This window comes from Epinephelus fuscoguttatus, linkage group LG14 (genome assembly GCF_011397635.1).
Source record: "Epinephelus fuscoguttatus linkage group LG14, E.fuscoguttatus.final_Chr_v1".
Taxonomy (NCBI): domain Eukaryota; kingdom Metazoa; phylum Chordata; class Actinopteri; order Perciformes; family Serranidae; genus Epinephelus; species Epinephelus fuscoguttatus.
This window is the reverse complement of record NC_064765.1, coordinates 26,555,368-26,579,793: the sequence shown is the minus strand read 5'-3', so window position 1 is coordinate 26,579,793 and position 24,426 is coordinate 26,555,368. Positions and strand designations below refer to the sequence as shown.

At 44.0% G+C, this 24,426-nt stretch overlaps 1 protein-coding gene across 2 annotated transcripts in view; it reads left to right on the top strand.

Annotated features, from left to right (window-relative positions):
- Positions 1 to 24,426, top strand: part of tiam2a (TIAM Rac1 associated GEF 2a) — a 106,355-nt gene that overhangs the window by 20,119 nt on the left and 61,810 nt on the right. The window contains exon 1 of one of the 2 annotated variants that reach the window (XM_049595967.1): positions 6,805 to 7,057. The exons of the other annotated variant lie outside the window; for it this stretch is intronic. The gene's annotated coding sequence lies outside the window, so the exon portion shown is untranslated. Of the gene's footprint in view, positions 1 to 6,804; positions 7,058 to 24,426 lie in introns of those variants that run through there. 2 annotated transcript variants of the gene reach the window in all.

Sequence of the window (24,426 nt, the reverse complement as noted above, 5' to 3'; positions counted from 1 at the left end):
TATACCATAAACTGAATATACTGTGAACATACAGTAAAACTGATGTGATGGTTTACACACCAAATGACACAGTTTTTTCCAAAATAAACACCCATTCTGTTTCATGTACTGCATAAAGTATGAAAAAAGACAAGCAGTGAAGGTGTATAAACCCACATTTATCCAGAAATAGCTAAATGAATTGGAATAGAACCACTGCCTGTACCCTTATACAATCCAACTGTAACATGGCAGAATACTAAACTTTACTTTTTTGCACGGATGTCCTAAATAAATTGACATTTTTTGCTTTGATCTCAGCATGTGAACCTTTTAATGGCTGTATCTTCTCTGCCGCCCCTTCTTGGTTGTCCATTGTACTGACGCACCCAAGATCAACTTTTTGGTTGCGCAAAGTATACGCAGTTTCACAGCAGCCCTAAGATATAACAATTATTTATTGTCCCTGTTAAATGGTGGCTGATCTTGTCCTCTGCTCAAAGGTTAAGGAGCTCCTGGACCTCATTATTTTTCTAATTTGCGAACATTTCCAGCCCCTTTTCGTCCTCTGTAAGTTAGCTGCTAACTGCTATCAGCTGCTTTTTAAATCTCCAGGAGGTGGGTTGCATACATAATGTGGGGTCAAAACGTCACACCTATCTTGCCCGCTGACCGTCTCATTTATACAGATATTGTTTTGGCACTTTAAGGCGAGACAACTCTATCTCCCCGTTCCACAATTGTACATTTTGTTCAGAACAGTAAAGCAACACATCACCATGAAGCTCCTGCCTTGAAGAGGCAGTGTAAAAGGGGCTGGTGTCACCTGGGACATTTTTCCACAAGTCATTGTCTAAATTTGAGCTTTAGCACTCTAGATTTTGGATTTGATAAGGAGTATTTCATGATTATTGATATGTTTTTGGCTGTCTTAGACTATAGGAACAACATCCATGAATTTTGAAAATGGGCATAGCTCCCCTTTTAAACAATGACCCCTTGTCTTTGTGTTGCAACCACTTCAACCAAAGAGTGTTTTATCATCACATTTCATTTTTAGGCAGAACAAAAAAACAAAGATTAATAGAAAATATGAACAAAAATATCTAAGTATTGTGTAGCGTCGACGTGTTTCTGCCTTGTAATCTGGCTGATTGTTGCCTTGTCCCTCAGATTTTCCTTGTGAGCCTTCAGGGGGTTCCTGACCCCTAGGATAGGAACCACTGCTGCATGGAGTATTTTTGTTACGTGCATTTTGTATTAATGGATGCTGCACCATTTAGAAACCATTTTGGTCTTCCTTTCCATCTGTGTATTGCTTTCATTACCTTCTTGTGATTCTATAAACAGTCCCGCACAAACCAATTCTTGCAGACACAGTGGCCTCAGGTGCAAATGTGGTCTTTTATTTACCCAAACCTGAATTTATTTTCCACAGGTGCAGCCTCACGTCCCTATTTTTTTTCTAGCTCTATCTTCGTTTTACAGTCCCATCCTCCCATTCATCAAATGGCTGTTTCAATCTCTTCTCCATACGCAGGCACACAAAAACCTAATTCAACTCCTCACTCTGTCACACCCTTGTGACACTTTCTTCACCTAGAGCTCAAATAATCAACATCTCAGGCACACCCAGCCCCCCTCCCTGCCGTCCTTCTCCTCAGTAATGACATATCCATGTGGCAGTCAGGCAGTCAGACAGACAGGAGATGCAACGTGTGAGGACAAATCCATTACATATGTGGTTTTCCTCTCCAATACATCCATACAGGTTTATGTATCCTCTGATAGCAGACACAGGCGGCTCTGTCAAGCATCTACCTGCTCCATCAGCCGTCATCTATAACTCCTACTGCTAGATTTATTTCTGCAGAAAGTAAAACCGTGACTGATGTTTCTGCTGAGTCATTTTCACGAGTCTACAGTTCAATAGGCCATTGTGGTAGGCTCTTTTTTTTCAGAGTTACAGTGAAAGTCTGCGGATTTTATCTAATACTAATGGAATCACATGAACAGGAAGGTAAATCAGGGGCTCTAAGTGCTCCGTCTGTCCTTTGAAGACCCCAATAACACTGGCGTGAGAGGATGGCTGCTGTGACACACAGTTCACTCGTTGTCGTCATTGATTTCTCATTAGTTAGGCCCTCAGGAGTGTGCGAGCTATCACTTGGATCAGATCTGTCATGTTCAATTAAAAGCCTTTCCAAAAATGTCCCGGCTTTTTCATACCTTATCTCCACTTGTGTCCCCTATCTTAGATTTCCTTTGTCTATTGTGTGAGCTGCTGCGGTCACCTCTTTGTGTCTGCGGGGTGCTTTAATGTTGGCTGCTGTATACGGAAACAAGTAAGGAGTTGTTTGAGGGTGTGGCGGGAGAGTGTCTGATTATAGCCCTCCCTCCGTCTCACACCTTATGACGACTGCTTTCCTTATGTTCCTGGATGCCGCCTCACACAAAAATCATCTTCCTCTCCAGACAGCCACAGAGCACCTTCCACACCAGCCTGCCAGCCTTTGAAACAACTGTACAAGACAATTTTCTCCCAGCCACAGCGAGTCATTAAAGCCTACATGACAAATGAGCATGGTGATAAGGTGTGAATGCAGAACAGGCCGGCCCTCATACAGTGGTAATAATGTCACATCGGTACAATAGGCAGCAGCGAGGAGAGTGAGAAAATCACTTAGCAGGGGATCTGCCGCCCCCCTCTCCTACTCTCACATACAGTAACACACACTCACATACACATACTATGATGACCCTATTAGAGTGGCCATAATGGCAGGACAAAGTGGTGACAGGATGGCTGCACTGGGGGTGTTGAGGAGCCTCATTTAAAAGGAAGGAGAAGGTGCTGAGGTGTTGATAAGCATGAGTGCATGTGTGTGAGTTCATACCTGTCTGCCTATTGGTAGAATATTTGTTTTGCGTCAGCAGAAAAAAAAGAGAAAATGCTGGCTGAGCTCACTGCTTTTCTGCTCCCTGTTGTGTTTTAGTGCAATCAAGTGGCAATAGTAATATTTCAGCCTTCACTGCTCCTCTAGCAGTTCTTCTGTGAGCTCACTGGAAAGGCGAGTTCAGGGTCGAGACAACAGACAGACAGGCAGAAAGGGATGATGGGTGGCAGGATGTCTGTCAGAGCCAATTATGTTTAATGAGATGCGGAGTGACCAGAGCTCCTGAAAGCTGCCAGACGACACAGAGTAGCTTCTATGTGGCCAGAATACATGCAGAATGCTGCACTGAACAACACAATATACTGGTTGGGGATCTGTAGCACGGCATTGGTAACACCCAGTTTGCCCTGTGGATTATTGCAGTGATCAAACATAATGGTTCTTCTAGACGAATAAAAAAAAGATCTTGGGTTACATCAATGTTTCAGTCGGTCACGAACCAACATTTCAGCTTCAGCACATGTTGTGTTCCGTCTACTTCAGAAGTCGAATGTTGGAGGTGGAAATAATGTCACACCCGAGTTCCAGAACAAGTCGGAAAACTAAGATATTGTCAGAAATACCAGTTCTAGCCAGGTTAGCCACTGTTAGTAATACCAGTTGATAATCAAGCAGCACAAAAAAGACAGAAATGCTCATAAACAGTGTAATACTACACCTTTCACTACTGTTGATGAACCGAGCAGCCATCTTGGATTGTGAGATTGGGGCGAGTGAGATTCTGCTGCAATCCATTGTACTCGGAACTCAATAGAAAATTACCTTGGACACAGAAAAGTACAATGGAACAGCCATTCAAGTGCAAATTCCAAGTCAGAAACCCAGGCAAGATTCATTTGTCTGAGTTCATTGGCATAAACGTGCCTGACGTCATAACAACATGGCGGTGCACACAGTGAACATAGCAGTGATATTTTCATGATTTATTTTACTTCATGTCGGGTTTTACGCAGTATTTGTGTTGTGAAACGTGCTGTAACAATGTTATAGCTGCCATTCCATTTCTGTTTAGTTGATGTGAGCTTGATAGCAGTCTCCGAGAGCCTGCATATCTCCGTTCACATAAAACCAGTGCACACAACATTTTATGCTATTGGCTGTGGTGGTTTGTACTATTAGGCTTGAGACCCCTTTACGCAGTTTTGAGATTTCGTAAGTTTCATTGAGCAAAGACAAACACAGCTGACTTATTTTATACGCCATTTCTCTTCGCTAATGGCGCTGTGTTGATTGATGTAGGTCCTCTGTAGATGCTTGAACAGTTTGCTTTGGGCATCCATGTTTTACCAAGCAGATTTAGACGAGAAGTTGGGAATACTGATTTGGAATTATCGACTTCCAATTTGCAGCATTTCTCTGACTTTCCAAGTCAGAAATCTCACTACAGGAGGCGATCTAGTTGAAATTTCCGACCGGGAACTCGGATATTCTGACTTCCCAGTGCAAATGGAGAGTGCCAACATCCCTACTTGTAATGATTCATGTTCTCTCTCAACCTCATTTGTCTGCATAATCATTTGACACTCCTGAAGATGCATATTAAGATATGTTGATTTTGAATAACTGGCGCTGAATACCCTGTGGCTCAATACAAGTAAAAGGATGAGAGGCTGCATCGTGTGTAGACAGATCTAGATTGATCTGTGGTGAAAGGAGCAGAGCATTACAGTATCTGCAGCTACAATGGGCAGCAGAGAGATAGGCATCTCCATTTGAATCCCACTGTAGCAGCTGTAAAGACTCTGATATGCAGATTAGATGGGTCTGGCCTGGCTGACACGCCTGGCAAAAGAGCCACATTACGAAACACTAAGGCCAGATTGCAGTTTACCAGCATTTCCAGGGAGATTGCAGGGAAGAAGGCCTGGTCATCACAACTGTGTTATCAGGGAGTGGAGGCATTTGGATGTGCATGACTGACTATGATAGAGAGAAAATAAAAGGCAGGGATGAATACTTTAATGGGAAGTCCAAGAATAACAATGACCATTCTCTTTACTGGCAGGCTGTTTGATTGTCTGAGGAGACCAAACCTGTTTTCTATCACACTGCTTATCAGTTCATTCGTCCATGTGACAGACAGTCTTCAGTGTCATGCAAAATATGCTCACATTGTTCAACTTACCCAGCAAAACAGCTGGCTGAGAACCTTAGGGCAGGAAACGTTTTAGGTCAAGGGCTGCCAAGTAGACTCTTATACTACAGTCTGTCCTAAGCAAACCAAAAAAACCCTGAATTATATGCGTGTATGTGGGTACAATAGTAAAACTGTATTTAAAAAAAAAAAATTACACTTAGATATTCTGCGTGTGCAAATTTGTTATCTGCCCATATCTACGAGGATACCATACACACACAGAAAAATATGTGTGAACACTTTTTGTTCAGTGAGGTAATCTTCACAAATTAACGCTTTTATGATTTTTGAAACAGAAATGCAATCGCCAGCTAACATTAGTCTATAAAAGAACTATACTGTGGTTGCATGACATCAACATTTCCACCTCAGCAAGGTTGTAAAAACGAGTTCTGCGACAACCATTGTAGTCTCATTTGGCCACTTGTTAGCAACTGCACATAAAGTAAATTTAAAAAAATATGAATGGGGTACTTATTGACATATTAAATATTGTAGAGCGAAATGTGAAAATCACTTAGGCTTGTGTTGACCACAGACCTCATTTCAGGCATCTAACAAAAAAACCCATTCAAAACAACTCACTGAATTCAAGACGAGGGAACTGGAAGTGCAAAAAAATGCTAACTCATTTCCGGGTTATAGGACTAAAGTGGGATTTATACTTCTGTGTCGAATCAACGCCATACCTATGACAGAGGCTCTATGTTGATGTAAAGCCTACACCGTACCCTACACCGTAGCTTGACATGCACATCCCCAGAAACACGGTGACGCAGACCTCCTTACTTTTATTTCACAGATAAGAAACAATAAAGGTGAAGACAATAAAGCCTCCATAAAATAGCATTTTAAGTCTTGTGTGATTTATCCTGGCTTCATATGAGCAGAGGAAATCTCCGCTAGTCGCTAGGCTAATTTAGACAATGTAAAATGCCACAGACTGGCGCTAGTAACGTTAGCATGTTGTATTTGTTTGGAAAACGTGTTTAGTAGTTTAGTAGTTGTTTTGTCAGTGATCCGTGTGAGCTGTAAGGAGCCGAATTTTGTTAAATGTTGCTGTTGTCCCTGGCTTCATAGGAGTTGAGTTGAGGAAATGTCCGCTAGCCACCAGGCTAACTTATACAATGTAAAATGCCATAAGCACGTGCTAATAACATTAGCATGTTGTATTTGGTGGGAAAATGTGTCCAGATAAAGACAAGTGCTTTGTTTGTGAATGCTGCAAGTTATAGTGAAGCAGATTTGTGTACTTGTGTTTGAAACTGTCGCTATGTCACATGTTTAATGTGTGTTTTGGGTGTGACACAGTAACACACAAGAATGACACCACCGCACAAGAATGAATGCTCACAATGGCCCTACACCTCCAGTTAGTAAAAACATACTTTCTATTGTTAAGTCACAACCCCAAGCAGAGATAGCCTTAATGACATCATCAGGGTTACTTTAACAACCTTGGAGAAACTCCCTCAGAGTCACAGATGATATTAAAGCCTACAGCTGTTTTCACTTGATGAGTAGATGATGAATAAACTGAACTTTAGGTGTAAAACCGGTGGAGTGCCCCTTTAATTTAACAGTCATGGAGTTAAACTTTATTTCATATTGCCAAGGGACCTCTAAAGGACCACGAACCACCGTTTGGAAACCCCTGAGTTACCGTGTTCTATCTTATAGGCCCATTACTTTTCATTAATCCCCCGGTGCTCCACGTTATACCGAGGAACACACGGCCACCCTCCCTCCCACAGCCCGGGGAAGGAGGAGTTTAACCCCACATTGTCTGGGAGGAGTCCGCAGTCTCTTGGCGCTCCGTCCCAGGAACATTTGCTCTGGAAACAGAGGACTCGTGGAAGTACGCTACACGAAAACCCGATTTTTATGTTTCTCTTAAATGCAACAGCGTTACATTCAGCGGTCGCGAGGAGGGAAGCACGTGGACACCGGGAGAAGTATGTTTTATCAGAGGAGACATTAGCCGGTGAGTTGCAGGCGAACTTTACAGTGACGTTGGCTTTAAATGACTCCGCTCATTCCTCTGTGGGAGCGCTTTGTCCGCTCCAACGCCTAAACGCATCTTTACGCAGGATAGGCGCACAAAGTTAGGGTAAAAGTTTGGGGATGTTTTGTGTAATATTCGGCGCTCATTTAACCGGCGACTTCTCATTGGTTGGTGTGAGTAGTAAATCCGCTGCAGCAGCTATGACTGAAATCATTTACCTGTTAAAACAATTGTTTCATGTTGAAAGGCGGTTTATTGTAAGAGTACATTGTTGGTCACTGCAAAGTACTGCTCAGCCTAGATATGCATGTGTGTGTATTGTTCTAGAGAGAAGAAATGACCACTCTCTTTACATTTATGACCCTCAGATAGTAAAACTGCAAGTGTGTGTGCTGGTTTTCACTTTCCCTATATGCAGTATCCATTATAAGGTATTTTATGGTGTACAACATAGTTTGGTATGATGAATTAAATTAAATGCATCCTATCAGAATCCTCAGCATGGGAAATGAATTACACCTCCAAACCAAAGGTATTTAGGTGTCATTCCTCTGACACAATAGATCACACAGTGTGTAGATGTTGAGCATGTAGCCCACAGCAGTATCAGTGTCCGCTTATTGCCTCTCATTCTTCCCTCTGATTTATGAACTGAAAGATTGGGAGTCATTCCACTAAATGCCAGAGTGTGTTCCGCCGTTGTGTTTGGATGTGATTTAGCCCTGCTTGTATTGTTGTTTGGCCGTGTGCTGGGGTGGAAGGGCTCTCCAGCAACATACAGAGGCAACAAAAGGGCCCCCCTGGACCCCTGGAGTTAAGGGCCCGCCCTGTGAAAACATACTTAAGGAACAGGAGGACATGCCTTTTGGCATATTGGGCCCTCTGTCATGGAAACCCACGCGGGACCGTGTCACTCTGTCCTGCTAGGCTGCTACCTTTGCACGCCGCTGAGGAGGGTTGTAATAATAAAAACACAGGCTAATGTTTGACTCGCAGAGGCCGTCTGGCCCGGTTATTGATCTGTCTGTTGAGGAAACGTGATGTTTATAGGTAATTAATGGGGTTAATGATTATTGAATGATGAATTAGACGAGTGGATGCACTGTAAATGGTTACTAATCATTTACTTGGCTCATTTCTATCCAGGAATTAGGCTCGGCCCATTATGAGCACAAGGGAAAAGAATGTCTTTGGTTTATTTTTCTGGAGGGGAAACACACTGTGTGATTGGTTTACATTTCAGCCCCCTCGTCTGTTTAATGGACTCTACAGAAATTTACTTACATAATTGCTGTTGTTCTCATGTGTGCAGTCTGTTATTTATTTTATTTATATATTTTTGGAGGCCAGTCAGGAAATCGCCGGGTCAGAAGCCGTGGCACCACATTGCATGTTTCTGCCTTTTGCACTTCACATTTTTGCGGCAAAGAAATCCTCAGCCACACGGAACATTATGTTTTTACTATCTTGTTTCTCCCCAGGGTTGGGACGGGGTCTTGAACCAGAGTGATACTGATCGAGTGTGGCCCGTAATTTCCTTTTAATGGAAAACATAATAGTTTTTGCGTGTTCACTTTTTCCTTTTGTCGAACGAGTTAGGAGTTATGGCTTTCAGCTGGCAGCGCCGTCAGTTGTCAAAGTTGTTTACCAGTGACAAAAAAGAGATGTAATGGTACTCTCTCTCTGGGTGGCACAGAGTTGCTTCACAGGCTTCTACAGTTCATGTCTTGTCTAATTTAAGTGGAAGGGCTCAGTAACATCATGAAACGGATGACATAATCACCACAGGAACTTCCCTCATAAAACAGTTTTTGAAGTCAGTTGATACACAGTGTGTGACTTTGGAGTTATGTAAAGAAGAACAATTTGACTGTTGTGGAAAAATGACTCTTCTTGTCATGGATACTTTGATGCTCTGTGTGAACAGCAGCCTTCACTGAGTTAGAAAGTTGGACTTATTCTCTTCTCTGCTGTGTATGAGTGCCCCTTGTCGTCAGTTCTGAAACGCACTGGCTGAGAAACACCAATGTTTCATGTCTTCTCCCCCGCACATTTTTCTCCAAATAAGGTGGCGTGCATGTGACTTATCAGGCACGGGTAACATCTGTGCTTATTGTCACACAGGGATGAAGGCCTTTTACTGTCTCTAGGTAGAGAGGCACTGCAGGGGAAAACCACATGACCGCTGCATCTTTCAGACAAAAGGATCTAAAACTGAAGTTAAAATCAGAAACCTTCTTTTTTTTTGTCCATTTCTCAGCATGTTCCCTCCCTCGATTACAATGTCCTTTCAAGGCTTCTGTTTCAGTGCAGACAGTCCAGTCAGGCAGGCATAATGGTGGCCTGTATGTTTCTATTTCTTACTTCTGTGGTTGAGATTATATTTGGCTTTCAAAGTGTTTGCTGGTAGTGTAAGGCCAGCAGCGTCTGGAGTGGTTGCTATAAAAAGCAGGTGAACTAGAAGCTGGTGTTGACAGCATCTTGGCCGAGGCTTCTCATTTGCTCCCACACTCACCGAGGCACCAACCAAAGGACACATGACTGGCTTTGACCCCTTTCTTGGTGCACACAAGTACAGGTCGAAGAGCTATCACCAGCATGACATTGACATTACCCATCCTGTGTCGTAGCGGCAGTAGGGAGAAAAATAATAACTGAAGCCTGTGACTAAAAAACTGCAGAAAGGGAGACGCTTTGTACCTTCTGTGCTGCATAATTCAGTGATTCTGAATTTAACTTGTTTTGCTGTGGCTACTGGGTTGGCGGACACACACACACTCCCATCCACTTTGAGGGATTTGTTCAGTCAGCTGCACTTTGTGTATCTGCTCCAACACAAGATCCCCTGCTCTACTGCACAAACAGGAACCTTCTGTCCAGCTCAGCAGAGCGACGTGGTCTCATCCAGCTCAAACCGATGCGCCCATTCATGCTCCTCTTTACAGCCACAACCCCTGGACCTCTGAGGAGATTGATGCATAGGTCTAAATTGAAGTGCACTCCTTCTGGGGGGTCACCTGCTAAAGAATGGGTTGTAAGGTTTGAAAGGAAAATGAAGATTAAATGACGGCGGGCGCTTTAACAATGTGTCAAACGAGGTAATGGATTAAGAGTTACCGTGCAGGTGATTGGGTTGTAGGTGAAGAAGCGAGTGGGGGAGCTCTTTAAACAGTGCCACACGACTTCACTTGTGAGTGAGACTTTCATTAACCCCAGAGAAATAACTGCAAGACATGCCATTACCATTCCCCTATTGATGGTCATATAAATCATATGGCAAATGGTGTGCATGAAGCAAAAATGCCCCCGATGGCAGCAGTTGAGTAGCAGTGCATGTAATTCCCGTAAGCTTACCAGACTGCATACAATATTTCAGTCTGGAAAAGGCGCTGCCTCAGCACTTTGAACCCGACCAAGTGATTTACAATTTGTGGACATATAAGAAGTAGTTTGATTATTGAAATGAATTACCAATGAGGCGGAGAGTACTTGTAGTATAGGGGACAGAAGCTATTTGTTAGTGTATTGATCTGCGTATGATAATCTTGACAATCCGGCTGCTATGAAGAGTCCTGTTGGTGGGTGTAGCCCTTTCACACATCCACTGCAAACAAAATTATGTAGACATTACCTGGAGAAGTTGTACGTGAGGAGGAAAATGTCCGAATCAGTTGGATTGGACATTATGCCAGTCAGTTCCCTCGTGCAAAGTCAGTGTAATGTCCAGTTGAGCCCATGTGTGAATAGAACAGGTCATGGGACATCAGAGGGTGAAGAAGATGGGTCATTTACACAAAGATGGCGACAGAAACGACTAACTGGAGAGACGACAAAATCCCTAACTTCTGTCAGTAAGGACAGGGGCCAAAATTGGCAGATAAACTCAAGGGGTGGCAAGAGACTTGGTTGTTTATGACCAAATTACGAACCAGCTATGTCACTGCAGTGTCCTGCCTCCTGCACACTTTACCCAGTTGCCACACCTTGCCTAAATCAGAGTATTTCTAGTATGTGAAAAAGCTTCTGACACCATTGATCCGGACATTGTCTGGACCTGATTCATATGAGAAAATGGTTTCCGATACCTTCTTCAAAAGACAGCACGCGTTGGCACATTCTTCAGGCGATCAACAGCCCTGTTTGTATGGAAATACCCCATTCGGTATCCCCCTCCCTCCCCTCCCCTCGGCTCAAAGCCTGCTTACAGGTCAATCCTTATAACAATAGAAATTGAGATTGATCTGCCCTACCTCGGCCCAGTAGCCATAAGGTCTCACTTACTATCCTTGCCCTATTGGGAAGGCAAACACAGCTGGTGCTTACAGGCCAAAGTGCTCGCTGCTTGGATGTTCAGTAGGCGCCATGTGTCTTGTGTTGCCCCTCATGATGGATGGAGCGAGTTCTGGGTATACATTTACTCCAGCACATCCCACCTGCTCATGAGTGGGTGTAGGTCTTTTTGTCTTTGATGAAATCTAGGAAGCCCACCCCCTTCTGATGTGTTTTGCGCAGCACCTGAAGCTTAGCGACTTGTTCTGGTAATATATTCAGAATCATTTGCTAAATAATCAAAGCTGTGTTCATGTCTTTGAACTGTGTGGTGATGACTGTGCCAGATCTCTTTGCTTTTTGTAGTTAATTTAGATGACAAATTTCGAGCGATCATTATCCCATCACAATATGATTCTTCTGAAAAATGATAAATTATAAATCTTAGTACCACAAAGTAATAAAGAACAGATGGGAAAGAAATCAAATCCATCACTGGCCACACATGGATCTTACTGTGTCCAACACTCCATTCATCATAGTCTACCTTTAGTGCCAATATATCTGTCATCAGTCATCACAACACAAAACTGCTATAAGTCTGCAGTCTTACAAGATATTGATGGTTCCCTTCTTTTGCTTGCTCAGTAGCTCGCTTCACTGAACTGCGCTGGGCATGACGTGCCCTTATCTGCCTAGTTTCCCGGGCTTTGTGGCAGACATGTAGTGCTTTGGGGAGGGTCTTTGGCAGCCGTTATATTCGTGTTTTGTTGAGGAACATTTTCAGGCTCATTAGCACTCCCCTCCCTGTCCATCCACCTCCCCGCTTAAGCAGTCGGTGGTTTGATCTCCGAGATAAGCTCTTTTCTCCACTTCTCAGTCTCCGGGCCTTGTCATGTTGCTTCAGTCATTTGGCGTCCAGCCAGCATAAACAGAGGCAGGGTCCTGATTGCTTTGGGTCACTGGCAATCCTGGCATCCACTCAGTGAACACGCTCAATTAAAGCTTTCTTGAAAATCCTTTTCTCCAAAGAGGTAAATGTATCCAAATAACCTGTTTCCTGGGTCGATATCATCGTCAGGGCTTATTTGGCTGACAGGCCTCAGCTGTCAGGAGGTAAAGGATGTAAAGCGAGTCAAGATAAGAGCAAAGGAACAGTGGTTTTAGGGACATTTTATCAGTTTCATCAGTTTTTGCAGTCTGTGAAATGGCAACAAAATAGTATAACATGCATGACATCCACAATGTAAGGGAAGCCAAGTGGTGTATCGGCCAGGCTGCAGTGGAATAGCCTGTGTGTGGGCTTGCTTATTTTTACAGCACCCTCTGGGTGCCCAAAGATCGACTAGCAGTTCTCCATTTCTCACTATGGTTGGTTTGGGTTTCCTCATCGCCCAGACACTTCCAACTTCACTTTTCTCTACTCTGCTAGCGCCAAGACACGATCTCCGCTTGGCTGTTACATAAGAGCTGTTTAACCCAGAGTTCACTCTCTCTGGCCCAGGGGGAACAACTTGCTCACACCGCCTGGCTCGCTCTCCATGCCACCCTGGCTGCACAGCGCACAGCTCGGGTGGTTTTCACAGTTGATGGGCGCAGGTGTAAAGCCAGGTGCAAAGGACAGTCTAGACTTTTCTATGCAGCAAGCCTTGTATAAACCAATATTAAAAGGAAAAACCTTTTCAGAAAAGCTGACTCTTCAGCATTTTATGTCCCTTAGGAGCTAAAGCATGTTTCTCTAATCATTGTTGCTTCCAATTCTGCCACATTTTTTGCCATCAAACGTGCCATCAACTTCTCCCTAGCAAATGACACAAGAGCACAGCTTTTATATAAAGTCAAAAAGGTCAGTCTTATCGCTGGCAGGTTCCTCCATGGGTTGATGCCAAGTCAAGCGGATTACGCAGAGTGCAGGTCGCTGCTCAGCTTGTTGCAACCTGGGATAGTCCTGCAATATTAATACGTCTTCTTCCTCAAACGGTGTTACAGCAGATGCCAACGGATCTCATAAATGCTGCTTTTTAAAAGTTTTATCAGTCTTGTGGGTTCACAGTCATGTCAGAGGATTATTAAAACTTGCCACTCACAGAACATCACTGCACTGTCACTGAATCTCTGACCCGTATGGTGTGATATTGTAGAGGAGATGGGAGGCGACCAGTTTACCAGCGGACACATGCGTGCTGTGTGTACAGAGGATACCAGAGGCTATTAATGTGGTTTGACCTTCAGCTCATTCAGGTCATTGGAGAGGCTGACTCCTAACGTGTCCGCAGCTCGATCCTAATGTTGTTAAAGGTGCTGGAGCCAAGAAAGTGAACTGCTTGGTTTAGAGACTCCCGCTGAACTGGTCCTGGTACCTTTGTCCAAGCTCTGCTATTTTGATCCAGAGTTAGTTATTGGAGGGTCTAAGCAGCACTGCAGTGAGTTTAAGGGGTTCCAGAAGGCAGATTTGTTTTAACCTTTTGTCCGAGTCAGGCTAGCTGATTCCCCCTGCTTCCATTTTTTTATGCTAAGCTAAGCTAACAGTATCCTGGCCAAGTGATGGCAGTGTCGGCAATGGGAATCGGGCCAGTTTATTTGGCCTGATTCTAGGGGGTCATTAATCCAGAGTCTCAGCCAAGTTGGGCAACCAGATGTGACCACTTATTCTTCCAGCATGCAGACTTTGAACCAGTGTCGTCCAGGTAATATTTGATAACTGCCAAGTGATGGCAGTGTCTGCAGCCGGAGTTGGGCCAGTTCATTTGGCCAGATTCTGGGGCGTCATTCATCCCCAGTCTCAGCCAAGTTGGGCAACTGGACACAGCCAGACTTATTTCTTCAGGCATGCCAGGTTCGGGCCAATGCAGGAGCAGGTTATTTCAGTTACTCGGGCTGCCTCAAGCTTAATATTTATCCTACAGACATGATTGGTATTGATCTTCTTTCTGCCTTTAAACTTTTCTTTAAAGGAGTAATCATCATCACTATAGCCACAGCTTCCTGGTATGAAAGCAAAATCCTTTTTCTGCATAAAACAGGACAAAAAAGCCTAGATATTCCGAATGCTGCACACTTAGATGAACCTTCAGATGAGTTGTGGCCTTTGGTTAGACTTTGTGAGTTCTTCTGTGCACTGACTCCTCCCCTCTCTGTATCCTAGCCATCATTGCTTGGACAGTAGCTAGTATGGGTCATCTCACTCAACCCCTCAAACCTCCCTCGTGGTTTGATCCACTCAACAGGACCATTGTTGGCTTTTCCACATAGATCTCCCTGGATGTGGATGACGTGTGAGCGTGTAGTGTCTACAATTTAGACTGGCTCTTTGTGGTAAAAGGGGGAACGACTGACTCACAACTAAAAGGGATGTGCATATGTGTTTGCGCGCGCGCGTGTGTGTGTGTATTAGAAAATCACTGCAAAAATATGTGGGGCCACTGTGGTGCACATGTTGTATGGCCACGCTTCTGCTTGCATTCTTTCTAGCTGAATAACAAGAACCCTGTGTAACTCGGCATAACTCTCTCGAAGCCTTCATCATCCATGTTGATGGAGTAACTGTGTGTGAACTGCCTTTTGGCTCTAAGTTTTGATCTCTATCTCATCTGCTTTCATGATATGAACCCCTCTGCTCACATATCAAAGAAAGAAAAACACCTTTTTCAGAGCAGTTTTTTTCTACATCCAGCAACCCCGCTTTTATACACTCATTGATATTCGCCTCACATGTGACAGGATCTAGCGTAAAGTGAATGCATACAGCGGTGAAGTCATTCATTATAAATCATTTCCCCTTTGGAGGGTGAAATCATTTATTCCCAGTCTCACGAGGTTAGTGATCCGAGGAGCACGCCCTGACTGGTGACTAATAGGTGGCTGATGTAGTGTCACTCAACCTACTGATTTTGGTGTCTAGGTTATTGCCTTTTATTTTCTCTGTCAATACAAAAAAATACTTGGAAGCTTAATTTTACTTATTTTGCCTCAGGTATCTGTGCTCAGGCGTTGACAGCCTTCATCAGCCAATTCTCTCGGTTCAAATGCCTGGCAGAGTCTGACTGTAAAAGAATGACTTTAATAACTGTGATATTTTCTTGAAGCTATTTTGAAAACCACCCATGTCTCTTTAGGCACTCGTCCTGCTCCTCACTAGTAATTTTGTGTGTGTGTGAGCGGGCGGGCGGTTTTGTCTCCAGCGGCAAGCCCTGTGGTCTGCTCGCGTGGAGCCATCGGCCTCACTGGAAACTTGCGGTTGCCCCCTTTTTTTTTTAAGATACTAATAACAATATTATACAGTGCATAAGTTCGTACTTGCATGCCCAGGCTTTGACTAATAATAACAATGTCGAGAAACGCCAGGAACTGGGGTTTCCTGACAGTTAAGATGGTTGTTACAGTTCAAGGAGCGGGGTGAAAAGTTGTACTTATACAGTCAGGTTGTATTATTAGCCTCATGCATCATTTCTCTCTGTATTTTTTCCCCCTTTCACTCGATGAGTCATGTGTTGATTTGTCCTGTAGCTGATGAAATTTCAAATTAAGACATGGAAGCCTTGATTAACACATTTCAGCTTTCTGTTTTTTCATTGGCCTGCATAACACTTAATTGGCCCAAGAGAAAGTAGGCTGTTAGTCATTGGGCAGCTCCTCTGAAATGATGTTATGTGCATATGTGTGTGTCAATGAGGGATTGTCTAAGTGCTCATGTTAGGTCCCAGACGTGCCTCCTGCTTTTGCTAATCATGCTATCATACGATGCCACAGGCTTTTTCTAAGCCAGCGAGTATTTTAACAAGCTGGAAGACTGCACTCATTCTTTCCGATCTTTTACCAGCATCCATATCAGTGTGCTTAATGTCTGGGCTTTTTGGCACGCTGTCCAATACGCTTTGGCTAGCCACAGGCGTCCAAGGCCAAGATACATTCATATTTAGCTTGAAAAATTGTTGAAAAAGTTCATCTTCTATACGCTGTATGCAGGGGTACATCAGAGCCACTTTGATGTAGACCAAACAGCCACACAGACTCTGCAGACAAGTCAGGTCAGGTTTGATTGTTTAAACCACTATATGCCTCGGTGGTCATTACTGCTGTTTAAAGTGGGTTGCAGCTTATGAGTCTTGGCAGTGTGTATTCTGAGAATGCCCCGTTCCCTGTTCTTTTGTTATTATCTCGCCTGGGTGGCAGCGCTTTCTCTTGATCATTTGGGAGTCCAGTAATTTCTCCCGCAACTTTCTCTCTCTGTGGGTGCAACAGCTTCTCCGTATCTCCACCAGTAATGAGAGAAACAGTGGATAGATTGTAGTCAGCCGTTTTACCTCAAGGGTTAAGTATCCATCTCCATTCCCTCTAAGCCCACCCCTGCTTAGGAGGAGAAGTCTGCGAATAAATACCACCCTTGTCCTCTCATAATGGAACAGCTTGACCTTTCGTGACCTCTGCTGGTGGGAGCATCTGCCTGTCGATTCCACCAGCCTGTCCTGCGGGACATCACCGGGCTGTCGCATCTGCCCGTGAGCTGTAATTCAATTGGTCGAGGAATTTATTTTACAGAGTAAAAATTAAGGCCCGGCCTATAATTTTTCAGTGACACAAAAGGAGCCCGTCAGCTCAGATCTGCCGTTGATTTACAGTCTGCAATCGTGTGAAAGTCCTTGTTTCTCTCTGGGTACTGTGCATGACGACTGCATAATGAGCGTGGTCCTCATTGACATTCCTGAGCCTCCCTATATGGATGGGATAATAATGAGTTTGGCAGGGGCCTTAATTTAATCATGTCGGTAAAAGCGGTGCACATGTGGCACAGCTGCTAGCGCTTAGCCCAGTCTTGCCATGCCCTCAGATGAGGTGCCATTCGGTGCCCGCACTGGCTCGTCTCTGTGTTATCAGTCTTTATGTACCACATTCCTCAGTGAAAGGCTTTGCAGAGCCGGACAAAGGAGTTTGTTTTGCAAAGATTTGTCTGTGACTTTTCTGCTGCAATCGAATTAGCTCACGTGCTTCTGCGTCCGCGTGACTAGAGAAACTGGTTTAGGTGTTTTTCTTGCAACCAGCACAGGTCAGTCTTTGTTGTCACGTTTATTTAACTTTCCCACTTAAACACTGCGCCGCCTTAGCGCTTTGTCCAGCACCTGTTCTGGATTATGGGTCGATAAGGGCTCCCGGCTAATTTCTTGTGATAATTCAACAGTGAAATCTAATCTCACCTTTGCCATTTGGGCTACTTTGAAGTGAGCTTTGTAGAACTCCTGCCACAGTGGCAAGAGTCAAAATCTGTTTTTGCTGAAATGAAAGGAGTTGAAGACAAAGACACAAACCCGTGCACAAATGTGTGCATTACCAAGCAAAATTTCTCCAAACAGATTTCCCACAAAATTGTATATTCTCTCAGTGAATTGCATGTTAACCTATGACACAGTTTTGGGGCAGAAACTAGGTCATGGGTTGTGCACAGACTAAAGCGTGCTGGGAACGAGGCAAAGCAGACATGCAAAAATGTGTCTAAGCACTCACCGCAGGTGTTAAACCTGTTTGTGAGTGTTGATGATGCGTCCAAAGTGGCCTTATTTCTCACAACCACACAATCAGACACACTTTGACCACAGCTTGAGGCTAACAGTCGCCGGTGGTTTTTATACGCCCAGGTGTGGTTGTTTGTTTCCTCTTGTGACGAAATAAAATCTGTCGAAGTTGTTTCATATCTTTGGTCTAATGTAATGTGGTCTTGTAATAAGTAGATTAGCTTAAATCAAATGACCAGTCCTAGAATGTGACATTCACCCATTTACTGTACTTAAAGGGACAGTTCACCCCAAAATAAAGCATTCACAATTTTCCTCTTACTTGTATTGCTATTTATCAGTCTTAATTGTTTTGGTGTGAGTTACAGAGTGATGGAGATATCGGCTGTAGTGATGTCTGCCTTCTCTCCAATATAATAGAATTAGATGGCACTGGTGTTTAAAGTGCCAAAAAAAACTCATTTGAAAAAGTAAGCTGCAATATGTCTTTTCAGAAATCATGACTCAGTTACTCAAGATAATCCACATACCTTGTTGTGAGCAGTTTCATGTAGGAACTGTTTTCTTTCTAGTGAATACTCTGCCAACTATATCATCGTGCAGAGGGTAGTGTGCATCTACTGCTAGTTCAGCTAGCGCCACTGAGCTAGCTAATGTTACAGCTTAGCCCAGAAGGACGCCATAGTTTTTATCTTGCACAGTTACAAGCATGAGCCTTTTGTCCATGAGTAGATGCACACTTCCTTCAGATGTTTTTTTTGTTGTTGTTGGGGCTTCGTGCACCTCAAAACGAGTATCATCTAGTGTTATAATATTTATGAGAAGGCAGACATCTCTCTGGCCGATATCTCTGACACTGTGTAACACACACCAAAACAATCTAGATGGATAAATAGTACTGCAGGTAAGAGGCAAAATGTGTGTTTATTGATTTTGGGGTGAACTGTCCCTTTTAATTACATTTTTAAAAACCAGACTTTAACTTGTAACAGATGATTTTTACACTGTGGCATTGCTATTTTTACTTTAGTAGGAGATCTGAGTACTTCTTCCACCCTTGCAAATGACATGTCTGTATGAAATGAAAATGTTTTCGTGAAGCTTGCATGTGCACACAGTTGCTTGCTTATACATGCTGATATTTAAGAGCCTGCTGAATGCACAGAGTAGCCTTACACATCCAGATCTGGTGGCTCTTGCGATAAGTAAAATTTCCATGTGTGTGTCTACGTGTGTGTGTGTGTTTTTGCGTCTGGCTCCTCACCAGCTGTCTCACTCATCATCAGTTCCTTCAGGATGCTGAGCAGACAGTCCAGCTCAGATTTCTCCCCTCTTATCTGTGCTGTGCGTCTGCCTCGGACAGTAACAGATACTGTATATTAGGGCCAGCTGGGCTTGAAGCTGCAATAAAACAAATTGTTTTGGTTAATGATAACAGGAGCAATAGCGTTTCTGCTTTCCTGTAAAAGCGAGATTGCACTAAGCTGCTCTTATTTCATAACCTGTTTATTGCGTCGGAAATTTACCCACCTTTGATCGACGGCCAGCTCCGCAGAGAATATTAGTTATTCTGCCTCTTCTGCGGAGAGTCAGTAGCTGTGAACAGCTTTACGTCAGAGGCTGGTTACTTTACGGGGAGATTTACATGAGCTTTCCTCGCATGTGAGCTCAGAACTGTGTTTACTAAAGCTGTACTTTAAGTGAGATGCTTCCTTTTAAGAAGCTGCACCAGTGTTTAAGGGAATTTATAAGCTGGCTGTATGTAAATAGGCATGCATATATGCTCCAGGTACGGCAGGAAGTGTCGAAACAGGCTTGATTTCACCTGATGGATGGTTTATTTAGTCGTCCAGACTGTGGTCCTGTGTTTACAGGGCTCTGATGTAGGTCCGTGACCTGATGCTGACAACCCCCTCCGCTTTATCCTGCCATCTACAGCCGGTCGCCTGGCTCCACTCTACTCCGCTAGAGACAAGGATGTATGTTTGTCTCACACAGGCTCGACAGTGTGATGAGAATACTAAGGCCTCTCTGGTGAATCATCACGTTGGTTTGCTTTTTTAAACAGAGAGAAATTGCGTTTCCCGCGATGCCTAATGCATTTGTGATGTGGTTGGGATTCGCCGCTGCTAAAAAAAGGTCACTCCTAACAAGCGATGCAGTCCTGGAATTAGTTTTAAACAAGTTTAATCCTCCGTTCTGGTGGAGAGGGATAATCCTGCTTGTTTGCACTTTGGTTTCACTTGTTTCAGACATTTCTTTAAGTGTCAGCATGTTGAAACAAGGCAGAATAAAAATGGATCTCAACAGCTTGCTACACGAAAAAAGAGTTGGTGCTGAATTATCTTACGCAAACGTGGACATTTTTTTGCGCCACATCTGCCACATTTAGATGATGTTCTCACCAGTTATAATCCATCCAGAGCACTTAACAGAAGCACTCTTTCAAACCTGCCGATGAGGTAAAAGAAAGGCTTTAATATGAACTGTAATTGCCTCAGGTAATGGCCCCTAATGGCTACCTGCTCCTTTGTTATCTTTCTTAACCTTGACCACGGTGAACAAACTAACCAGACAGGCCCAGACTAGTCCACCCACTTCAAATAGACTTAAAGCATCATCTTGGCTTTCACCTGTCAGTTTGTCACAGTTCACGGCTTTAGCAGACATGACTGTGATGTATTAACAGTGCAGAAAGTGCTGAGCAAGTACCAACAACCCCCGTGACCCGGTCATTCCCTAATTTCGTATTTCTCGCCTACTTACCATTTTCACTGGTTTGTTCCCTTGTGTAATCAGTCAGATTGTCTCCTAACCCAAACAGCGAGGAGAATAATGCTCATGAATTCGATCAGAGTAAGCCGAGTGATTCATGTCCTGTTTGGCCCCACTGTGATCGACACTTTGGCCCTTAATAGGCCATAAAAGGAGAGGCATTGCCAGTTGGAGCGCTAGTTTACCATGAACATATGGCTCGCCTTGGCAAAGGGAGATAACATTTGAATCACCGTATCCATTAGCGTCAACCTGTCCTCTGGCTTTTCAAGCTTAAATCACATGTTGGTGATCCATCAGCTTACACAGTGCCAACACATTTCTGAATCAAGTTTTTTAGACTTGCGGCAAAGTGACTCCGAGGCTGGGTGCTTTTCAGCCAGGGTAGGGGGGAAGGCCACTAAGGGCAAACCCCCTCTGGCGTCAGAGCTCCTCAAGAATGCAGGGAGGGATTAATGCATGTCTGTAGCAGTGATGGATGGGAAGGGGAGACACACTCACACACACAAATATATACCAACAGAGCATCTGGATGCTGAGTGTTTGGCCCTCCCCCTGAAGCAGTATGTGCCAGCTTAGCAGGTGTGTGTGTGCTTTTTATGTGTCTGTGTGTGTGTCTGCTGGGACAAAGCCAGACTTGGTTGTTTGTCCTACTACCCCAGATAGAGCTGTATTCACCAGCCGCATGTCGTTTTGATTCGAAGGCTGCAGCTTTTATGGTGCCAGTTCACGTCTGGGGCACTTGGAGCTCCTTTTCAAATCGCAGATGAATTGATTTCAACTCCCTCAATAGATTTTTCTTCTTCCTGTTAAGTCCGGTGATTGATGCAGCATGTGCGTGTTTGTGGTTTTGAATGTGTGGCTTCTGCTTTCTGTACGAGCCCATCGATTACTGTACGTGCTCCCTTCTACCTGCTCCCAAATCCCCCCGCGCCCTCATTGTTTCCCCAAAACCTCTGGCGATTCTGCGCGACCTCTAGCAGCTGGCTCCATGTGACTGATATTGTACCGCGATGGTCAATGATCTCTGATGGATCACCTTAGGGAGCCTGGAGTGTGTCTCACATGACTGCCGCAGTACACTACAGCGGCTATTGCTATGGTAATGAGTGAGCAAGCCGCTGGCTGATCGTATTAATCACTAGGGCTCACACCGCGGAGCGTGTGACAGATTATCCCGCAGTGCACAAAGGACAGCCACAGTCAATTCCAGTGGAGATAATACAGTTTGCGAATGGGTTTAATGCAGGTGTGTTATGAGCAAAATATACAAAGTCACTGTGAACGCTGGCGAAAAAGGTGAGGAGGAGGATAAAAGGTTTTGTCTTTATTGATGATGCCTGAGATTCAAACTGACCTTCCCGAAGGTTAACAACTAATGTCATTGTTCTTTTCTCTTTTCTTCACCTCAGAGGCACTTTTTTCCCCTCCTATCTCTTATCAGCGGGGAGATAATTAGCTATCTCTCCTTCCCCTTTGTGCAAGGAAGCTGTCGTGCTTTGCCCCGTCTTCCTGGGCAGGGCTGGGTGTGTGCTTGTTTTCCCAGGAGCCTGCAGGTCTCTTATCTGACCCTGTGGCCGCTAAAGACTCTGGTTGCACATGTTTCATATGCACCGCCTGTCACTCATTCTTTTACTCTCACCATCACCTCCAGGCATTTTCTCTATGACTACCATTTGAACACAGGGGCTCTCAAACCGTGCACTGCTTTAGCTCTGCTTTGATTAGACTATATGACAGTGGCATGACGCCGAATACACTTGGCTGAGATGGTCTGCTGCAGCACAGATGTTGAAGTGTGTGTGAGAGTATAACGATTGCACCAGAAATCAATCCAGCTATGTTGTGTGCATATCAGTCAGCCTGAAAGCCAGATACTGTAGCCCTGGATCAAGTTCAAGCACATGCTGTGTGTGTGTGTGTGTGTGTGTGTGTGTGTGTGTGTGTGTGTGTGTGTGTGTGTGTGTGTGTGTGTGGATCTATGTGCGTGCCTTCTTCCTTCACTGATTTAACCCTCAAAACGACCTCCTTCTTCTGTCCATTAAGCTGCTTAATTAGCAGAGAAGCTGATGGAAAGCTGATTTGCACCTGCAGTCTTCCAGCTGTTTGCTGCATCTCACACACGCACACACACTCAATCTTTTTTGCAACAGCCGTTAACCTATTCCTCCCTCTGCCACTCAAAACACGCACACGGAAAAGTATGTGGAAATACGCACACATGCACTATTAGGTAGCGTTGGGGCAGTGACACCCCCTTGAGGATGTTCCAAGTCAGTTTCTCCCCTAAACAAAGCATCAGGAGATGTTTACTCCACATTTCTCATTTCAGATTTCTGCACTGCCGCTGTCAGCAGAGGACAAACCCTCTGGTGTTGTCCCGTCTCACACACACACTAACTCAACACGCACACAGGCACACATCACCCCTCTTTTGTGAGCAGAGAGCCTGTGTGCGCCGACATATCCTGGTTAATTTAAAGCCGAGAGTGTCGGGCTCTCTGTGTTTTGGGCTGTCTTGTCTGACAGGAGCTCCAATCTGTAGAAAATAAACTGAGCCGACAGCAGGGGAGGCTGGCAGCAAATAGAGATTTCACCGTATGGGACAGTGAGATGAAGAGGCAGAGATGGAAGAATACAGGCCGGATGGTGGGAGGGATAACCTTTGAATGATTTGAATGTCACAGAATGAGAAACACATGTTTTAAATATTTGCATTTCCCCCTTTTTTAGTTTAAGCTTCTTACTTTCAGTGGGCGTTCTTTTTCAAGCACCTTCTGTTAAAAGTAAACTTCCTAATGTGGGTGAGCTACTGTATTTTCCAACCTATTTCCTCATGTTTTTATGCCTAACTGACTAAATGGAACAACAATTTTTGAAATCAGTCCAGTATTGAGAGAGAGGGCTGCAGCCAGCAGCTGTAAAAAACGCTGCAGTGTAACCACTGGGAGAATATATGCACAGTCAATTTACATCCACTAAAAGTGCTTGTTTTTACCACTGACAAACTCAGACTGTTTTCTGTTCTTGTCTGACAATATTATGAAAAAGATCCCTACAGAGATGGACCTCTTTGTTAAAGAGTAAGATCCTTTTTGTTTAACCAGAAAAAGCCTCGACATTGCCTTTGCTAGTTCCACCAGACTCCATTTAAAGGAACAGTAATTTTAGCATGTATAAAGCCAGCATATTTTCACATCAAACGGGGTGGATTAAGGTTTTATTGTAATCAAAGCAGAGTCGGTGAATGTTGTAACAACCAAGACTGTTTTTCTGAGTTTTACTTTGTTTCTGTTGACATTGAATGAATTGTGTTTTTTGATGATAAAATTACTGTTTATTTAAATGGAGTCTGGTGGGTTTGGTGATTGTGATTTTGGGGCTGTCTCTGATTAAACAAAAAGGACCTTACTCTTAAACCAAAAGGTCTATCTCTGTAGGGAACCTTTCCACATTCAGTATGTTTACATGACCCTAGAGAATATTGTTTTATTGTGTTAGTCCGACGTCTGAAGTTATGCGTAACAGAAGAAGAAGCCGGTAACAACATGGTGAAATCTACATCCAGAGCCATACATTTTTGTATGTATGAAGTTTCCTGTGCTAACAAGTTGAAAGGGGGCATATTGCCACCTATCGTAGCAGAGTCGGACTTTACTGGGACAAGGACTAACTGCATGTAAATGTACTGAATGTAGTCATGACTTAAAAATAACAATCTGAGCCTGTCAGTGGCAAAAACAAGCACTTTTAATGGATGTTAATTGAAAGTGCAACTGCCCCAAGCGGTTACATCAC